The sequence below is a fragment of the Orcinus orca genome, chromosome 20 (assembly GCF_937001465.1).
Source record: "Orcinus orca chromosome 20, mOrcOrc1.1, whole genome shotgun sequence".
NCBI classification, from domain to species: Eukaryota; Metazoa; Chordata; class Mammalia; order Artiodactyla; family Delphinidae; genus Orcinus; species Orcinus orca.
The window spans coordinates 34,567,232-34,585,662 of NC_064578.1; the positions used below are offsets into that span (position 1 = coordinate 34,567,232).

The 18,431-nt window shown below is 49.5% G+C and overlaps 1 protein-coding gene across 1 annotated transcript in view; it reads right to left on the reverse strand.

The window, feature by feature from the left end:
• C20H16orf78 (chromosome 20 C16orf78 homolog) overlaps positions 1 to 12,241 on the reverse strand; it is a 45,226-nt gene extending 32,985 nt beyond the window's left edge. The window contains 1 exon segment of the mRNA XM_033418864.2: positions 346 to 12,241. The gene's annotated coding sequence lies outside the window, so the exon portion shown is untranslated.
• Between the last annotated feature and the right edge of the window lie 6,190 nt (positions 12,242 to 18,431).

Here is an 18,431-nt window from a genome sequence, read left to right on the forward strand (position 1 = left end):
TCCCTTCCTTTTTTTTTTAAATTAATTTTTATTGGAGTATCGTTGCCCCTTCCTTTTTAAGGCTGAATAAAATTCCACTGTGGATATACCACATTTTGTTTATCCACTCATCCAACGATGGACACCTGGGTTGCTTTCTATCCTTTGGCTATTGTGAATAGTGCTGCTATGAACATGGGTGTGCAGATATCTAAGTCCCGCTTTCATTAATGCAATATTTTAAAAAAAATCAAAATTCATGCAAAAAAGTCCATTATGAATAGACTATCAAAAAGTGCAAGACGAGATCAGTAACAGCCAGTGCTGAGCCACAGGAGAGCAAAGGGGAGGATGGGTGATACTCACCTTGCACGATCCTGTTTGTGGCACTGCCTTAAATCTTGTGCCCCAGGCCAGTTCCTCACTCTCCTCGCCCTTGTCCTGGCCTGATGAGGATGAAAGGACCCTGGCTGAGCATGCTGGGCCAGGAGCCTCCTCTTCCCCTGCCACCCTGGACTGATTTAGGAACTGGAGTAATGGAGAAGCCTCTAGGTTAGAAAGCTGAAGCTGGGGTTTCTTCTCCCCTTGGATAGATTCATCTTAATTAGCCCCCTTAGATAACGGTTCCTTCCCAGGCTGAGACAGCTGAATTATGGAGACAGTCACTATATCTTCCTTCCCCTTGAGTTGTTTTGCCAAGTGACAAACAAAGAGATGCATGTCCCCTGCTCCAGGTTGCCTTGCAGAGTTGGCTGTGAGGTCACTTAATGAGGCAGGAGACAAGGCTCCCAATCTGTCACCTTGTAGCCCGGGCAGGTGGTGCCTGGCACTGTGTGCAGGGTGTGACTGTGGGTACTACCCGCGTGAGTGAGCGTGTAGGGGTCCCACCAGGACGAAGAGACATTCTCCTTCCTGAGCTCAGAGCCCCCAAAGAGGAGAACTTGTGAAATTCTCAAAAGGGAGCGCCTTCCCTTAGTCATTCAAGGAACATTTAGTGAGCACCTACTGTGTGCCAGGCAATGAGTGAGTAGGTGGGCGTGAGGGTCGGTAAAGAGATGGGTCAGTTGTGGTCCTGAGCTTATAACAAAAAATAAATGTTTGTTCATGTGTCAGGAACTGAGGTGCGCCCGGTTATTGGGTGTGAGGGAGGGCAAAGGACGGGGTGGTGAGAGTCCGTCCAGCTCCCATCCTTGGCTAGGGAGTGTGTGTGTGTGTGTGTGTGTGTGAGAGAGAGAGAGAGAGAGAGAGAGAGAGAGAGAGAGGAAGGGGCTGCCCTGGACCTTGCCTGCTAACCTGAGACTGACCAGCAGATGGCGAGAGTGCTACGGGAACGTCAGGGACTGCTGGGGAGGGAGGGAGGAGAGAGGGAGGGAGACAGAGAGACAGACACAGACGCAGAAACACAGAGTCAGAAACAGACAGAGACAAAGACAGAGGCAGAGAGAGAAAGAGAGAGACAGAGAGAGAGACAGAGACAGAGACAGAGACAGAGAGAGACAGTATATTAGTCTGTTTGGGCTGCCATAACAAAACACCATAGACTGGGTGGCTTGACAACAGAAATTTCTTTCTCACAGGGCTGGAGGCTGGCAAGTCCAAGGTCAAGGTGCCAGCAAGGCAGGTTTCATTCTGAGCCCTCTTCTCTTGGGTTGTAGGCTGCCGCCATCTCACTATGTGCTCACAAGGCCTTCCTTAGTGCATGCTCGTGGAGAGAGGGAGGGAGGGAGGGAGGGAGGGAGAGAGAGAGAGCTCTTCCTGTTCATAGAAAGCAGGCAGTTCTATCAGATTAGGGCCCCACCCTTGTGACCTCATTTAACCTTAATTAGCTCCTAAAGACCCTCTCTCCAAATACAGCCACATTGGAGGTTAGGGTTTTAACATATGAATTTTAGGAGGCACAATTTAGTCTACTGCAGAGAGAGAGAGAGAGAGACAGGGAGAGAGGGAAAGAGAGGAAGAGAGACAGAGACAGAGATGGGGGTGGGGTCGGTGGGGGGAGGAGGGAAGAGCCCACGGCACTGGGTTGGGATCAGAATTCCTGGTTCTGGGCCAGCTTTGCCATTCACTTGCCATTCACAGACGCTGTGACCCCAAGCAGACACTTCTCCCTTGGAGCAGCCACATCTTCACCTCCAAAGGAGGTGGATGTGCACCCCTACCACACCTGCTGAAGTAGCTACACACTTATAGAGAGCAGCTCTTAAGAGCCTCCCCCCTATTTTCTCACTCAGAGACAGAGCAGCCCTATGAGATGGGCATTAACGTTGCCTCCATCTTTCAGATGAGGAGACCGAGGGTCAGGGAAGCTAAGTGGCCTGCCCAAGGTCACACAGCTCGGACTCAGACCCAGGTCTTCTGACCCTGTGGTCTAACTAGTGAGCGCTCTGAGAGGGTAGAAGATACAACACAGATACGAAGGAAACTCAGAACTTCTTTGCGCAGCTAAGGTTGACCAGTTGGTCTCGCACTGGGGGTCTCTGCTGGGGCTTCCACAAAACTCTGGAGAAAGGGCAAATTTGGTGCAGGGAACACAGGCCCCCAAGCTAATGGTCGGGAAGCTGGCCCAGAGACCTGGGAACCCAGAAAAACACTTCCTGGACACAAGGATACCAAATAAAACTGTCCAAGACGGTGGCTTCTGTCCTGCCTTGGTTCGCTGGATGGTGAAGCACATCTCGCTCTTGGCTTCCACTGTGTGGCATGTACAGGGCCGTATGCAGAGGAGAATCTACTCCTTTTCTCTCCGAGACACATGAGGGACGCCTAAATCTAATAAGTTAATTTAGACTCCTAGAAACAAGATTAAATTTTCAAATGAAGTCAGGCTCTGACAGCTAAGGCATAAATCTTTTATTTAAAATAGAGACTAAACCCATTCAAATGCAATCAGCAATGACAGATGCAGATAGAAACACGCTCTGATAGAATAGACGCGGCGTGGATTTGTTCGCTCTTGGTCACAAAGGGTGACCTCAAGTTCAGTCTGAGTGTCAGCCAACAGTGAGGACTCTGCATCCATTTCCATGTGGCTTGTTGACCCAAGGTGGAGTCAGGGGAGATGCCAAGGCAGGTGGGAGGGAGCCAGCCTTGGAGGGCATCGTCCCATTGCTACCCCCTCAGCTGCCACGAGAGGGCAGGAAAGAGGGCCAGCAATGTTTGGCGGTCCCCAGAGGGGCAGCAAAGGAGCCTGAGGGGGAGAGAATGGGGAGCTGTCGAGAGAAGGCAGGAGACAGTCGAGGTAAGAGGAGAAGGTAGGTAAGGACAAGTGGGGCATTTCCTAGAGCTGCCAGAGCAAAGGAAGCTCTGCAGACCCCAGATCTCCAAACAGTCTTCTGCTTCAGCTGCCTGTGGGTGGGCATTCCTGAGTGCCAGACACCGTGCATTCCCTACACGATCTCACTCTATCCTCACATCAAACCCTTTTACAGATCACAGGCTGAGGTTCAGAGGGGTCAAGTCCACGCCTGAACTGCGCAACCAGTTAGTGCCAGAGTCACGAGCCCTCCCAGGGCGTGCTGACTCCAGTCCCTCACTCTTCCCCTCTGCCACTCCACAGCTCACAGACATCCAGAGATGCCGGGGGGTCTAGCAAACATACTGGCACCCTGTTTGTTCTAACTCAGGCAAAGAACAGAGAATGAGTTCTTCTAAGTATCGCCCCCTTTTTGAAGTTTTCAGTTGCTTGCTGCCGCCAGACCTCTTTACAGCAGCACAAACTCAAAGTCACCACCACAAACATACAGCCCTGAGGACCGGGGGTTCCCAGATGGATAACCCATGAGGTCATGTTCAGCATTTTCCCAACTTATTTGAACATGAAATGTTTGTGTTCCTTTCATTAGACATAAGATCACATCAATCCATCTTCCAAGGAACCCATTCTGGGAAACATTGATCTAAGAATATTTCAAGTGGGCCTGTGGCTCCCTGCTTCTCCAGAATGCGTATTATGGTCCATGAAACTTCGCCGTTAAATACTTGAAGCAGGTGCCCAGAGAAGCCATCGTTGACACTCGTGGTTTTCAGTCTTTTTAGGATGTCTCCTTGGGTAACTTGATGAAAGTTGTGGGGTTTTTTTTTTCCCCCAGGTGGAGAGAAGCATGCACACACATTATGTACATACACTCGAGTGTTGACTTCAGATTGAGGGGTTTGTGGGTTCTTTGTTGCCCAGAGGCCTCAGGTCATAAACCTCTGCTTAAAGTCACCATCAGCTGGAGTCCTTGGTGCCGCTGGCAACCGAGCACTTGGCCTTGGGAAGAGGGCCAAGCCTGTTGGGTTTAGGGCTGCTGAGAGGGTCTGGGTGAAGGGGTCTGGTACACTCCTGTCCTGTGACAAAGGAAGCCCAGAGGGTCATGCCAGTTTCATGTGTTCAATGTAGAGAGTACTCAACAGGCTTCCGGAGTAGGAATGGAAGGCATCAGGCAGCTTGGTGAGCAGAGACCTCTCTGCAGGTCTGAGGGACCTGCCCACAGCCCTGTGGGGAGTATGAAGGTCAGGGCTCCCACATCTCTCAAAGCCCCCCATAGCCTAGTGCATGAGAATCTCTGTTGCTGATGCTTGCCCAGCACCCATTCCCTGTCCCCCCCTCTTCAGGGGATCACACTCTGGTTGTCCCTGGGGAACCACCCCCGCCTCAAACTAGTCCATGTGTGTGGTATGGCTCGGACCTCACCCCCAGATTCAGGGCGGGCTCATGACCCAGGCTCATGACGTGGACAGTCAGAGGATCCATTTTTCACGTCACAGTGACTGGTTTAGGGATAGGCATGTGATCCAGGCTAGAACAATTAGTTCCAAAGGGATAAATTATGGAACTTTTCCTGAGAAAGAGCAGTGTTCTCTTGGGACTGTGGATAAAAAAGTATGCCTGGAGCTGCTGGTGGCCACCTTGACCCATGAAGAGAGATTGCCTGAAAATGGATCCTCTACTGAAGAGATCAGGTAAGAGATGGAGAGCTGGGGTGTCCCAATGAGACTGTTTGAAACTATATCCAGCCATGACCCAAATTAATCCTATCTCTGGCACAATTACATGAACCAGTGCATTTCCTGTCTTGCTTAAGAGCATGTGTGTTGGATTTCTGCCACTTGCAACTGAAAGAGTCCTGAAAAATCCCTGTGGTTAAAAACACATCCCAGGTCCATGCCAGGTAGCTGAATTAGAATCTCCAGGAGTGTAGATCTATCTATCTATCATCATCATCATCTATCTATCTATCATCTATCTGTCTACCTACCTATCTATATAGATATACATATCTTCCTGGGGGATCTAATGATCTAACAGCTCTAGCTTGTAATAATTTCCCCTGCTTTTGTACCATGGAGGTCACAAGATGCCCAGCTAGGGAATCCAAGATTATCCACATGTGGAATTCATCCAGTAGAAGCCCAGGAGTCAAGATATTTAACATGGTTTGTCCTTAGTTTATTCCCACTTTCAAGCTCTCAAGTGGGGCTAAGAATCATGTGATTGTGACAACTTAGCTTTGCACAGGAGCGAGAAACTGCTCTGTGTTCATCTAAACTCATCTCCTCGTCTTCCTGTACCCACGGCTAGACCACACCTCCTATCCCCTCTTGTAGGTAGGTGTGGCCATGAGCTGGGTTCTAATCAATAAAATGCGAGAAGTGATGTATGCCATTTCCAGACTCAGCTTATAAAAATCTCCCTGGATATTCTTCATGATTTTTCCTTTTAGCTCGATAAACACAGGAACCTAAACACAGGAAGCCATGTTGGAAGGTGTCAGAGCCACAAGGAGGAAGGACCCCAGGGTACCCGGTACCAGAATCACTCTTGGAGGCAAGCTTCATGGCTATCAGGAATCCCTGTCTGGGCTTTACACAAGCCAGATATAAATGTCTATTGTGTTAAGTCACTGGCATTGGGGGAATCCCAATCCTACAGCTGTTTCCTTAACAGTGAATTTTTATGAATTTCAGATAACTTTTCCATCCATTGATTCATCTGTGTTTTATGAGAACTCTGGGTGGCAGTCTGGGAATGGCATTTTACAGATGACAATGCTTGTTCTAGCTTAAGTAGTTGGTAGGAGGATAGAAAATGCTTCTCAAAAGAGGAGTTTGATGCAGATGTGAAGAGACTATGATGATAATAGCTCTTTCCTTGGCCCTGGCCCCTTCCTATTTGTTCAGGCATTTCTGTAGTTAGAGTTCTTCCCTGGGACTCAGCACCCAACTTCCCACCCTCTCTGCCCCCCCCCCCCCCCCCCCCCCGTCCTTTCCCAGTGAAGACTCTGGGGGCTCTGTCTCTGTCCATGGTGCTGAAGCCAGTGGCGTTTATAGAGCCTCGTTATGGAATGAACTTGGACTTAAACACTAGAACTGCGCTTTACTTCTAAACATTTGTTCCCTTGGAAAGTCTTTTAACCTCTCCAAATGTTAGTTTTCTTATCTGTGAAATGGAAAATTATACTTTCTTCATGAGATTATTGTGAAGATTAAATAATGTGGAGAAACTACTGGTGTAGTAGGAGTGTCATTTTACACCCTTCTCCCCCACTTAAAAATTACTGAACCACTTCCTTCCCTCCCTCCCCTCCCACCAAGAATAGTAGGTGAACTGAGGTTGATTCTTATTTATGTGTAATATTGACTTCAAGGGTCAGATCTATCATCCACTGAGGTTTGAGTGAATTCAGAAAAAGGAAACAGACTCTAGAGAGACTATCCCTCATGATTCTAGCTGCTATAGGCTATAAAGGGTTACAGAATATTCTAAGAGTTTAAGGGAAGTGGAAATTTGAAACTTGAGGAAAAGTATTTTTTGTGTCCCCTTTCTTCACCTGTAAAATGGTGAGGGGGGCGGGTGGCAGCTCAGCTTTTCTGACCCCATAGAACAAGGACAGCTTTTAGTATTCTCACCGCTCGTGGATCCTCTTCTTTGTAAAGGTTTTGCCAACTAAACACTCTGCACTTATTAAGGAATAACTAATTCACTTCCCCAATTTTATTAATAAAAGACATTTAGGAGCGATTGTGTGATAGAAACAGTATTAAGCTTCCCAGTTTAATGAAGTAGCTGGTGCTGTAGTTAGTCTGTGTGGTCTCATTATCGGCTAATGTGTGGATTCCCTTAGGTTTTCTGAATTTTTGCCAAGAATTCACAGGACCCAATGCTACTTCTGTGAACCTCAGTGCAGGAGTCATTGCTTTCAGTGGGCTCTCAGAATCCTTCAAGCTCTGACCTGACTCTGTTGAGCTCTGATATACCAGGAGGGGTGGAGCACAGTGGGCACAGGAGAAGAGGAGGAGAGGGGGTTGTGGGAAAGCAATATGTACCTTGGGGGTCGGAACAGTAGGGACATCCCCTAGTGTTTGGCTTAATGCTCGTCTGGGAGATGGGGAGAGAGGGGGAGAGAGAGAGAGAGAGAGAGAGAGAGAGAGGCTGTAAAGTTGGTTTATTAATGAAAACATGCCCACCAAGAGAAATAGTCAGTTCGTCCTCTTTCTGTCAACACGCTCTCTCTCGCACATAAATAGGAAGCTAATTTGAAATAAGAAGGATGCTTGGTGGGCATAGAACTAGAGTTAGGGAGTTCATAGTTTTAATGACATTGTCTTCAAACTATGATGGCTATTGGGATAAAACTTCCTAGAAAGGGCTATCCAGGCCCTTTCAGGAGTGGAAACCCCTCTCCATCCCAGATAATGCTGGAAGCCATCCACTAACGCTTTACCTTTGGGCTCTGCCCCCCACTCGTGCCTGCTACCAGGGAACCCACCTGAGACATTCAAGCTGCTGCACTTCTTACCTGCTCTGCGGTTCAGTGAAGCTTCTCTTAGTATGGTGAAGGAACGGCCTCCTTCACGCTGCTGGCCTCCTTTTGTAATATCTTATTGGTTGGTTTCAGCCTCAACGGTGTCACCCTCAAGTTAGGATGACAGCCATTCTGGATTTGAACTGATGGCATTCCGAGTCCAGAGCCCGTTCTCTTGACCACAACCCTAACCTGCCTCTCTAAGGCACCTGGCCTTGGAACCCTAGAGGCACATCTCCTCCTTGTCCACCCTGTACAGAAAGCTCAGCCAGAGGGCCTGGTGAGCTAGAACAGGAGGAGGTCTCCCCCAGGACGCACCGACCCTGACTCCAACTCTGCAGCCTCGGCACAGCGGAGGGTTTACTCTCCTCCCAAAGGCTCAGGGCTCGGTCTCTCCCCGGGTTTATGAGCTGAGTAGGTGAAGGGCATGTTTGACCTTTCCAGTCGCTTCTCCCTGCTTCATCACAGTAGCTGCTACAGAAAAATGAACTTCTTTTTTTTTTTTTTGCGGTACGTGGGCTTCTCACTGCTGTGGCCTCTCCCGTTGCGGAGCACAGGCTCCGGACGCGCAGGCTCAGCGGCCATGGCTCACGGGCCCAGCCGCTCCGCGGCACGAACCCGTGTCCCCTGCATCGGCAGGCGGACTCCCAACCACTGCGCCACCAGGGAAGCCCCAGAAAAATGAACTTCTTTCATGCGTTTCCAACTGCCAAAAACACAGCAGGCGCGGCCAAGGACTAGGTGTGTGATTTGCTGTAAGCCTGGGACCTCGTCCTTCCTGCAGCCTGACGCTGCCACGGCCCAGATGCAGAGCAGAGGCCTAGTGACGTCTCCCCTGGGCCCAGGACTGAAGCCCCCGCAAGAAGGACAGAAGCTTAGAGGGCTACACAAGGTCTACGGCAGCCATTTAACTTTAAATCTGCTCCCAGCACCCAGCTTTCCTCCCTCACTCTCAGCCCCAACGTTTACCCTGATCCTCCTGGCCAGCTCGCTGCACCCCCATCCCATGTTGCTGCCTCCAGAGCGGGGACATCTCTCCCACCTCTGGGGGGTCACCCACTCCTTCCCAAGTCCCTCGCCTGGGATGAACTGCTCCTGCCTTCGTCTTGCTGTTCACTTTGTGACGTGCGTTGTGTGGTTCCCTCCTCTATTGTGGCCCCTTTACTTTCAGTCTTGGGTTCTGTTTATTTGCAGACTTCCTTCTCTTTAAAACAAAACAAACACAAGGTGCCATTGTCTGGATCTTGAGAAACTGCGGAACCCTCCTCTTTTCGCATTGCTGGGTACATTTCTTGTTTCTACCCGAATGATTGGTCAAGGCGAGAACGTTAATTTATCTGAGTGGGAGTATGCCAACATCACCCTGAAATAAAGGTGTCGGCACTTAGGATAAAACCCGAACCCCTCATGATCTGGCCCCACTCACCCTGACTTCATCTCCCATCTCTCCTCGTCACCGGCTAAGCTCTGGCCACACAGCCTTGAGTCTGGTCCTCAGGTGTACCAAGCCTGTTCTGCTCAGACCTTTGCACCCATCATTCCCTCTGCCTACAGCACTCCCCCTGCATCTCTGCAGGCTGGCTCCTTCCCAGCATGTGGGCTCAGCTCAGCCTTCCCGGACCTCTCCATCTTGCCCCATACTCCCCAGTATCTCTCTATTGGAATATATTTTCCTGATATATTTTCCTCTCTGCACTTAACAATTTCAGAAGTCATCCTTTCTTTAAAAGATTAGTTTCACTTTGTTATCGTCATGCTCCACTAGGACATAAAGTCCACGTGAACTGGGATCTTGCCCATTTGCTTTTGCTACATCCTTAATGCCTAAGAGTGCTGGGTGCACAGGAAGTACCGACTTCAAGTTTGCTGAATGAATAATGGTGGGGTGATCACATACCAGTATCACATGCGAATGTCTGTCCTTCTCCTGTTTTGGGAGTTTCTACCCCAGCACCTAGTGTCTTGCCTTTAGCATGGAATAAATGTGAATGAAATGAATTAAAGGGCCCCTCACCCACTAGATTATCTTTTATGGGACAGGCCAAGTTGTGTGTTTCTGACTCCCCAGCATCTTGAAGAGCAGCTGTTCAAAGCACCTGTTGAATTGAATAGAATCCTTTGAAAGTATTATGTCAACTTTGGTAACTGAGGAAGAAGGGCCTGTCTGGTCCTTTGAATGTGACTTGTTGGACAAACTAACACCTTGAGTTCTCATTCTCAGTTGTGGGTTCTGGGTCATGTGAGTGCAAAGGCTGTACCTCACACAGCAGATGTGTTGATGGAAACAGGGAGAATCTGCCTAAGATGCCGAGTGTCAGAGGAGCGGCACAACATCCTTCTGACACTTGAAAATTGCAAATTTGAAAGACTCCTTCTCACTTGTCAGCTATCCAGGCCTCCCCTGCACAGATGGCTTCCAGGCCTCGCCCTCCCAGGCTGGATCTCCCATTGTCCCACAGCCAGCCGGCTGGTATCTTTGAGACCCACCATCGGCACAGTAACTCAAACGTCCTAGTCGCTTGGTTTCAGACTGTTTTCTCAGGTCTCTTTCAGTTACAAGTGACTTTAAAAAGGGAATATATTGGCTCAAGCACAGAAAAGATGTTGGGTAGAAGTTGCTTCAGGTGTGGCTGGATCCAGGGGGCTCTGTGTGACTGTTTATTCTTCACATGGGGTCTCCCATACGGCAGCTGTTAGGGGCAAGGTGGCCCCTAGAAGCCTCAGCATCACCCCTCTACTTCAATTGTCCAAACATTACTCACTCCATTCTAGCCACTCACTTTTTTCTGTTCCTGAAATAAACCAGGCATACTCTTGCCCTAGGATATCTGCACTATTCCAAGTGCATGGAAATCCCTAACCCCTCCCCTCCATGGCTGTGTATCTCATTCCCTTACCTCCTACAAAGCTTTGCTCAAAGCTACCTTCTGAAGCTGCACCTGACCACCCGATTTAAAATCAGAATCCATCTCCCCAGCATTCCCAGTCCTTACTTTGCACGTCCTCTGCCCCCTCCATAGCATTTACTGCCTTCTAACTTCCTGTATATTTATTATCTCTATTGTCCTCTAGCCCACTAGAATGTCTGTTTTGTTGGCCAATGTTTTTTCACCAGGAACAATGTTTTGTTCACCAAGAACCCAGTAGAGTCGTGTCATATAGTAGTTGCTCAATTTGTTGGATGAATGAATGAAGCAGAAAGAAATTAATTCAGCATCCAGACATAGGAAATACAGCAGTAAACAAACAAAAAGCTCTGCCCCTTGGGACCTTACTTCATTGCGGGGAAGGCAGAGAATAAATGAGATTCTTAGAGAGTTCTAAATACATGGAGTTTCAGGTGACAGTAAGTGCTGGGCAGGCAGACACGGCAGATGCCCACAGTCAAGGCGAGACCTAGTTCCTGTCGTATGCTGAGAACCTGACAAGGATGGAGATGATTCTTGGTTCCTCTGCTGTTTAAATATTACTCCTTTTGAAAGCGAGACAGGATAAGCGCATTGCTAATGACAGTAATAAAGTGTCTCTCAGATTTGTTTACAGGCTGTTTGCTTTTATTTTCATTCCCTTCCCGATTCGGTTCAGGAGCGGGTGTGGGCAGCCCCCTGCCAGTCCGCATTCCCTTGACATTTCCCACTCACGTGGTGTAATGAAGAAATATGCAAACTGGCAGGGAGCTACTGGTGTTTGGAAGCCCCTCTTGGAGCGGCTGCTGCGGGGAGGAGAAGAGACCCAAACCAATAAGCAGGTATTGATTTGCATTGGCATCAATGTCTTTTTATATCAACACAAGTATTTTATTAAAACTTGCCTGGGGGAACATCCATCTTCATATTGACAAGTGGAAGATATTACAGGGTGGGTGTTCTATCTACATAGCATGGAGCTCTGCATACCAATATAGATGCATAATCAATATTTCATCATAAAATTATGATCTGGTTTTGATGTTCTGCAAAAAGAATCTCAAGATGAATAATAAAGTACAATCATAATTTTGAAATGCAAAGATTGTTTTTCCATTTTAATAAAAGTTGGGGGCTTCTGCTGGCCATCCTGTGTGGGCAGCAGGAAAAGACCCGTCTGGCTGGAGGAGGGGTATGGTGGGAGCATTTGCAGACCAGAAGGCTGCCTCGGTTTTGCTGTTTGAGAATCAATTGTGGACACACTCTAGGCCTATTCGTTCATCTACCTGAGGCCCCCATTGCTGGCCCACGTCCGGATGCTCTTTGGTCTCTTCATCACTTCTGTGCCAGCTTCACTGTATCTTTGGCTCCAGGGGGTGGCAGGTGCCACTCTTGTGCTCCTGGAACCACTTTAACTGCGAAAGCTGAGAACTGGAAGGGACTGGCTGTTTCTATCCCCCTGGGTGGCCCTCAGGCAGAGATTGAGGAGTGGGATTAAGAGAGCCCAGCTCCCGGGCTTCCCCGGTGGCGCAGTGGTTGAGAGTCCGCCTGTCGCTGCAGGGGACACGGGTTTGTGCCCCGGTCCGGGAAGATCTCACATGCCGTGGAGCGGCTGGGCCCATGAGCCATGGCTGCTGAGCCTGCATGTCTGGAGCCTGTGCTCCGCATGGGAGAGGCCACATACTGCAAAAAAAAAAAAAAAAAAGAAAGCCCAGCTCCCTAGGTCTAGTTCCCTGGGGGATCAGGTGGAAGCTGCCCTGGGGGCTTTGTTTAATCCTGTTCCTGTTCTCCCCCTGCCCCCACTTCCTGGCCTACTTCTGCTTCCCCCTCATGAGACCCCCAGGAACATTTCATAATATGACACCTGCACAGGAAGCCTTGTCCACCAGTGTGCTTCTGGGAAATCTGACCTAACACATACCACCCATTCCAAAACGATTTATTGAGTCTCTACTGTGTTCCAGGCACTGTGGCAGGAGTTAGGGATAGAACTACGAGGGAAGCAGATACAGCCCGCATCTCTGTATCAATTTTGGTGCTTTAGGTGGGCTATAAAAAAAGGAAATCTCACACGGATGGGAAATCAGAGGGCTCCAGCGCCCTCACGATACAGCAGCACCACGCACCTGGTTCTTCCACCTCTCTGCTCAGCCGGGCGCAGGGCTGGCTTCACCCTCAGGCTGGGAGCATGAGGCTGCAGCACTCCTAGCCGTCCCAGCCAGACATGACAGCACCCAGAGGAAGACGAATGACCATCTCTTCTTTTGGCTTTCTCTTTAAAGCAAGGATGCTTTCCTAGGTCCCTGGCTTCCCTAGCAGAACTACCTTTGTCTCATTGGCCTGAAATGGGTCACATGCTCCCTCTCGGAGCCTGTCCCTGGCAAGGGGGTAGAATTACCCTTGGGCCAGTCAGGTGCACCCTTGGGGCCTGGGGGTTAGGATGGTTTCTCCCGGCTTGGGGACGTTTGAGGCCATGGAGAGCTGAATGCAACAGTGGGGGTTCTGTTAGGAGGGCGAGAGTGTTGATGCTGGGTGGGGACCACTGCTCCTCTGTCACTCTGCCCTCTGGGTTCCTTCCCGGCACCTCCCTGTGGCCACCATTCAACACTCACTGTCTGTTTATGCGGTTTGGTCTGTCTTCCTTCTACATGGTGACTCTCTGAAGGCAGCAACCTGTTTTGCTCACTGCTCACCGATGAATAGCATAATGTCACACATATAATTTGCTCAATAAATATTTGGTGAATAAGTGAATGGTAATAGTGACCAAACGAGTGTATAAACGATCATCTATGGTTTGAAAAGTAGATGTGAAGTGAAGGTGAGGGGGTTTCCCACCCCCCTCCAGTGGGGGGTGCCCCGTGATGATGGCAGGGCAAGGGGGCCACCACTCCTGGATGAAGGAGCCAGGATAAAGCAGGAAGGGCTCCTTCTGGAGGGAGCGAGGGCTGAGGCTTTGGGTGAGAAAGGCCTGGGCTCACCTGGGCTCTGACACCAACTTTAGGTGTTACCCCTCCTCTCTGGGCCTCACTACTTTCTCTAGAGGAGTTGGGAGGATTCGATCATTGACCTATTTGTTGAGCACTTCTTATGTGAAGATGCTGGGATGCATGCAGGAAAAGCACAGGGTGTGATTCAGGCGTTTGGGGGATCCAGCTGTGGGGCTCAGGGCTGGATCCTTAAGCTGAGGTTTGAAGGATGCATAATCGGGCAGCTGGGGGTGGAAATGGGGATGCACCGCAGGCAGAGAGAAAAAAGCAGGTAGAGAGATTCTGGGGTGGGACCTGAGCTTGTTTGAGGAAAACAAGGCTGGCCTGGCATGAACTTGGGGTGGGCAGGGGCGCATGGTAGGAGATGAGGCAGCGAGGTCAGCCGGGGCTGCAGCCAGGAGGTGGCACAGCACAGACTTTGTACTTTATTCCCAGGGTGACAGACATTACTGATGAGGTTCAGAGTGAAGCGAGGGGATGAAGATGGGCAGACTGGGTGAGGGGCTGCTGCAGTCTCCTAGCAAGAGTCGAGGTGGCTTGGATTGGCACAGTGACAGTGGCGAAGGAGAGAAAGGGCCTGACTGGAGAGGTCCTCAGGAGGAGATCTGGTAGCTGGGAGTCCAAGATTCTGCCCTGGTTGGGCGTCAAGGACACCTGTCCTCTCCTGCTTCTTGAGCAGTATAAACCAGGTTCTTGCCACCCAGGAGGGAAGCTTTCTTTCACTCTGTGCCCAGGGAAGGAAGGGGTGAATCAAGCATAAGGCAGCTAAGAAATACTATGTAATCAATCACGCTAGCTTAAATTAAATGCAGTGTCCAAACGTGTTGCCTAGCATTTTTTCCACACCAAGCAGAGGCCAAGGTGGATAACCAGTACATCTAGAGTATCACTATTTGAAGGTGGAGAAAGGCATCCTCATTATTTCTGGTGAATGAGAAGGTTGGTGGGGGGAAAAAATAAGGGAAGTGTTTTGGGGCATAAGTTCTAGAAAAACTAACACCTTGTCCAAAATGAGTGGTGATGTCACGGAAAGTGCATAGAATTTGGAGTCAGAATCCCAGTCATGCTGTGTGACCCTGGGTGGGTCATTAGTCTCTCTGATTCTTATTTTCCTCACCTATAAGATGGGGATGATAACGGTTGCTTAAGAAGGTGACTGTGGGTATGAAATAAAATAATGTTGGTGAATGTGCTTTGTCAGCTGCAAAGCACTATCTAATGTCAGGATTATCAAGAAAGTATTTTTTAAGCAAAAAGAAAAACCAGTTGGGTGATACTATTGAATTAAGGTTAATTTGGGGGTGTTATGTATTTATGCTTAGGAGATGCATGCCAAAGTATTTAGGAGTGAAATGTCAAGTTGTCTAGAATGTTCACATCGTTCAGTAAAACCCAAAATTGTACAGCTCAGTGCATTATCTGTCTATACAAATATCTCCATCTATTTATATCTGTATCTATATATTAAGAGACATAAAGAAAAAGTGGCATAACACTAACCACTGGGGAATCTAGCTGAAGGGTATGAGTGTTTATTAAGCTATTCTAAACTTTTCAGTAGATTTGAAAACTTTCAAAGTAAGAAACAGGGAGAAAGTCACAACTGGACTGTGGATCTAAGTATGAAAGGCAGAACAATACCTCAGGAGGTCACTCAAGGCAATATCTCCCTGACCGTGGTCTTCAGTAGGGAAGTGCAGCCACTGCCACACTGTGGCCTGGCAGGGCTGGAGCAGAGGGAAGAAATGCCCCAGCTTCTCTCCCTGATCCCTCCCATCTCTTCCTGGTACCCCCGCCCCCCGCCCCGTGGGCTGAACCCACTCAGATACCAAGGGCGGAGCCTGGTGATAAAACGCATGGATATCAGCCTCCAAGGGCACAGAGCTGGCAGCAGGGTGGAGAAGGGCAGAGGATGGGTCCAAGGGACAACTGGAGAATGACCATCACCCTCCTTTTGCCTTTTGCAGCGACCGGCAGGCAGATACTCCTTTCTCTCAGTCCTCCTAAGGCTAAGTGATAGGAAAATGACACCGTCCTGACCAACAGCTTAGCTGTAAAGTGGAGTCTCTGCCTGGATCTGGGAAATATTTCCTTTTTTTTTTTTTTTTTTTTTTTGATTGGAGACTGATGCATGAGGAAAGCCAGTCTCTCCCTCCCTGATTTTGGATTTTGTGGTGTGGGGACATGACGCCAGGGACTGCTGCAGCCCTGCTGCCACCACGACGGAGGGAAGGCCAAGAGGATGGTAGAGCAGCCCTTTATAATTCTGCACCTTGAAAAAAAAAAAAATTCTGCACCCAATTCCAACAGGTGTGGGAGGTTTTCCCACACAACCAAACAATTCTCTGACACCAGGTATCCTACAAGTCAACTCAATTCTGACACTATCTACCTGGATGCTGCATCAGACCCCACAGGTTAAGGGCTCCATCCTACAAGACGGCCCTCACACCCCCATTTCAGATGGCAGTTGCAAGCCCCGCTTGTTTCTGACTGGCTGCCCCCCTACTTGGGTTCCATTAAGTTGCTGGAGTGGCTCACAGAACTCAGAGAAACAGTTTACTTACTAGATTACAGGTTTGTTATAAAAGGATGTAACTCAGATGGAAGAGGTGCACGGGACCAGGTGTGGGGAAAGGGCACGGGGCTTCCATGCCCTCTCTGGGAGCACCACTCTCCCCACACCTCCATGTGCTCACTCTTCAAACCCCGTCCTTTCAGGTTTTTATGGAGGCTTCATCACATAGGCACGATTGATGAAATCATTGGCCTTTGGCGATTGCACTCAATCTCCAGCCCCTCTCCCCTCCTAGGAGGTTAGGGATGGGGGCGGGGGTTGGGACTGTGGTTCTCTTGGCAACCAGCCTCCATCCTTAGGATGGAGGTCTAAAAGTCACCTCATTAACATAACAAAACACCTTTATTGCTCTTATCTCTTGGGAGATTCCAAGAGTTTTAGGAGCTTTGTGCCAGATAAAGGACCAAATACATATTTCTTCTTATAAATCACAATATCACACCCTTACTAAGAGCCCTGACATTGCTGAACAAGCGAGTCAAACCTGGACCACCTGCTGCCAGGCTTCTCGTGTGTGTGTGTGTGTGTGTGTGTGTGTGTGTGTGTGTGTGTGTGTGTGTGTGTGAGCGTTCCCATTACAAAGGCCCTTGGTTGGGTACCTTGTCTCTTTCTCCCACTAGCATCCTAACTGACGAACAGGTTAACGTGGCCTCCTTAGTCACATTCTCTCCCTGACCTTCTAGAATTTCCACTCCGATGGTAACAAGAAACAAAAACAATGAAAACTGAGGGAATGGGCAATAAGAAAGAGAAAGGTATTAAGAGGAAATCTACTGTTTCAGAGGAGGAAAATGTAGAAATACGCTCTATTGTTTGTCAATACTGTAGACATACAGGGTGCTAAGCTAATGGATTTAGGAGACCATGCTCTGGCCTGCATGGCAAATACTGTCAGTGCCCAGCCCAGACCTCCCGGATCCCCTCATCCGCTGTGCACCCATCTCCCAGCTTCTGTAGGCTCTTCTCCTACCAGCTCCCACCTGTGACCTTCAGGGGATGCTCCTTGGGCCCTAGAGCTGCACCCCTTCCGCAGAGAGCCCAAAGCCTTCCGGGTGGCCTTTAGCCAATGCCCGGCTCCCGTGAAAGTACACAAGCCTCGCACCCTCTGTCCCAAGGCTGGACAAACCCTGAGATGTAATTTGTGCCTAAGCCCCTCTTGTGACCAGGCTGCATCTGGGATTTCACTTCAATTACACCCTTGTTTGGCTTCTTCCCCTTCCCCATGCTGCTCCCCCACTCTGCTTAGTCCTGGGAGCACTGTAGGAGATGGAGGTGTGGGGCAGAGGTGTGACGGGCATGCAAGGCTCTCTGGCGTCTTTGTACTTGAGAGCCCTGGCCAGCCTGTGGTCTCTCAGCTGCCCCTGATCTTGGCACACACCTCCCTACCTGCCCCTCCTGCCCTCCTTTAAGGTGGAACTGCCCAGGCCCACTATTGCCCAGCCTCTGATTCTCTCTCAAGTATTTACTTCATTTGCAAGTGGCTTTTCTCATCATAATCTCATTAACGCCAGGAGGGACCTGAAAGCCAGGCATTTATCTGACAGTTATGTCTGTCCTGCTCCCTGCGGTTTCTGCAGGGCAAGAAGCGGTCAGGAAGTCACAGAAAGAAGGGGACATTTGCTCCAATACAGACTTATTATTTCCTGCCAAAGCCTCTCCCTTCACAAGGAATCCTTACCTTTTGCTGACCCCGGAACGTGCCAAGACCTTGAGCTTGGCGGAGTCTGCCACCAACGTTACCTCCCCGGTTACCCATTTCGGTCACTAATCTGGGACTACATCAGTGGTTCCCAATCCTGGCTGCACGTTAGTTAGATTCCCCCGGGAGCTTTTCTAAATGCATTTACTCCTGGCTGTCCTCCCCGCAGGATCGCGTGGCAGGGGCCTCCGGCGTCAGTCTTTTTCTAGCCCCCAGGTAACCGCAGTGCGCAGCCGGGACCGAGAACTGCTGCTTTGCAGGAAGGAGCGTGTTCTTGGGGAGCCACCCCTAGGGGGCGGCCTTCTCTTCGCCTGGGCTGGTTGGTCACCTTCGTTCTGGATGAGAGACTGCTGGATGCTCGTGGCTTCTTTCCTGCCGTTCCCTTAGGTCATCCTTCTACTTTGTAAAATCTCTCTTTCTTTGAATGTTCAAGTATAGGGCTTATCTGAAGCTGTGAGCATTTCTAAAGATCACCAACTGTTGGTAACTGTA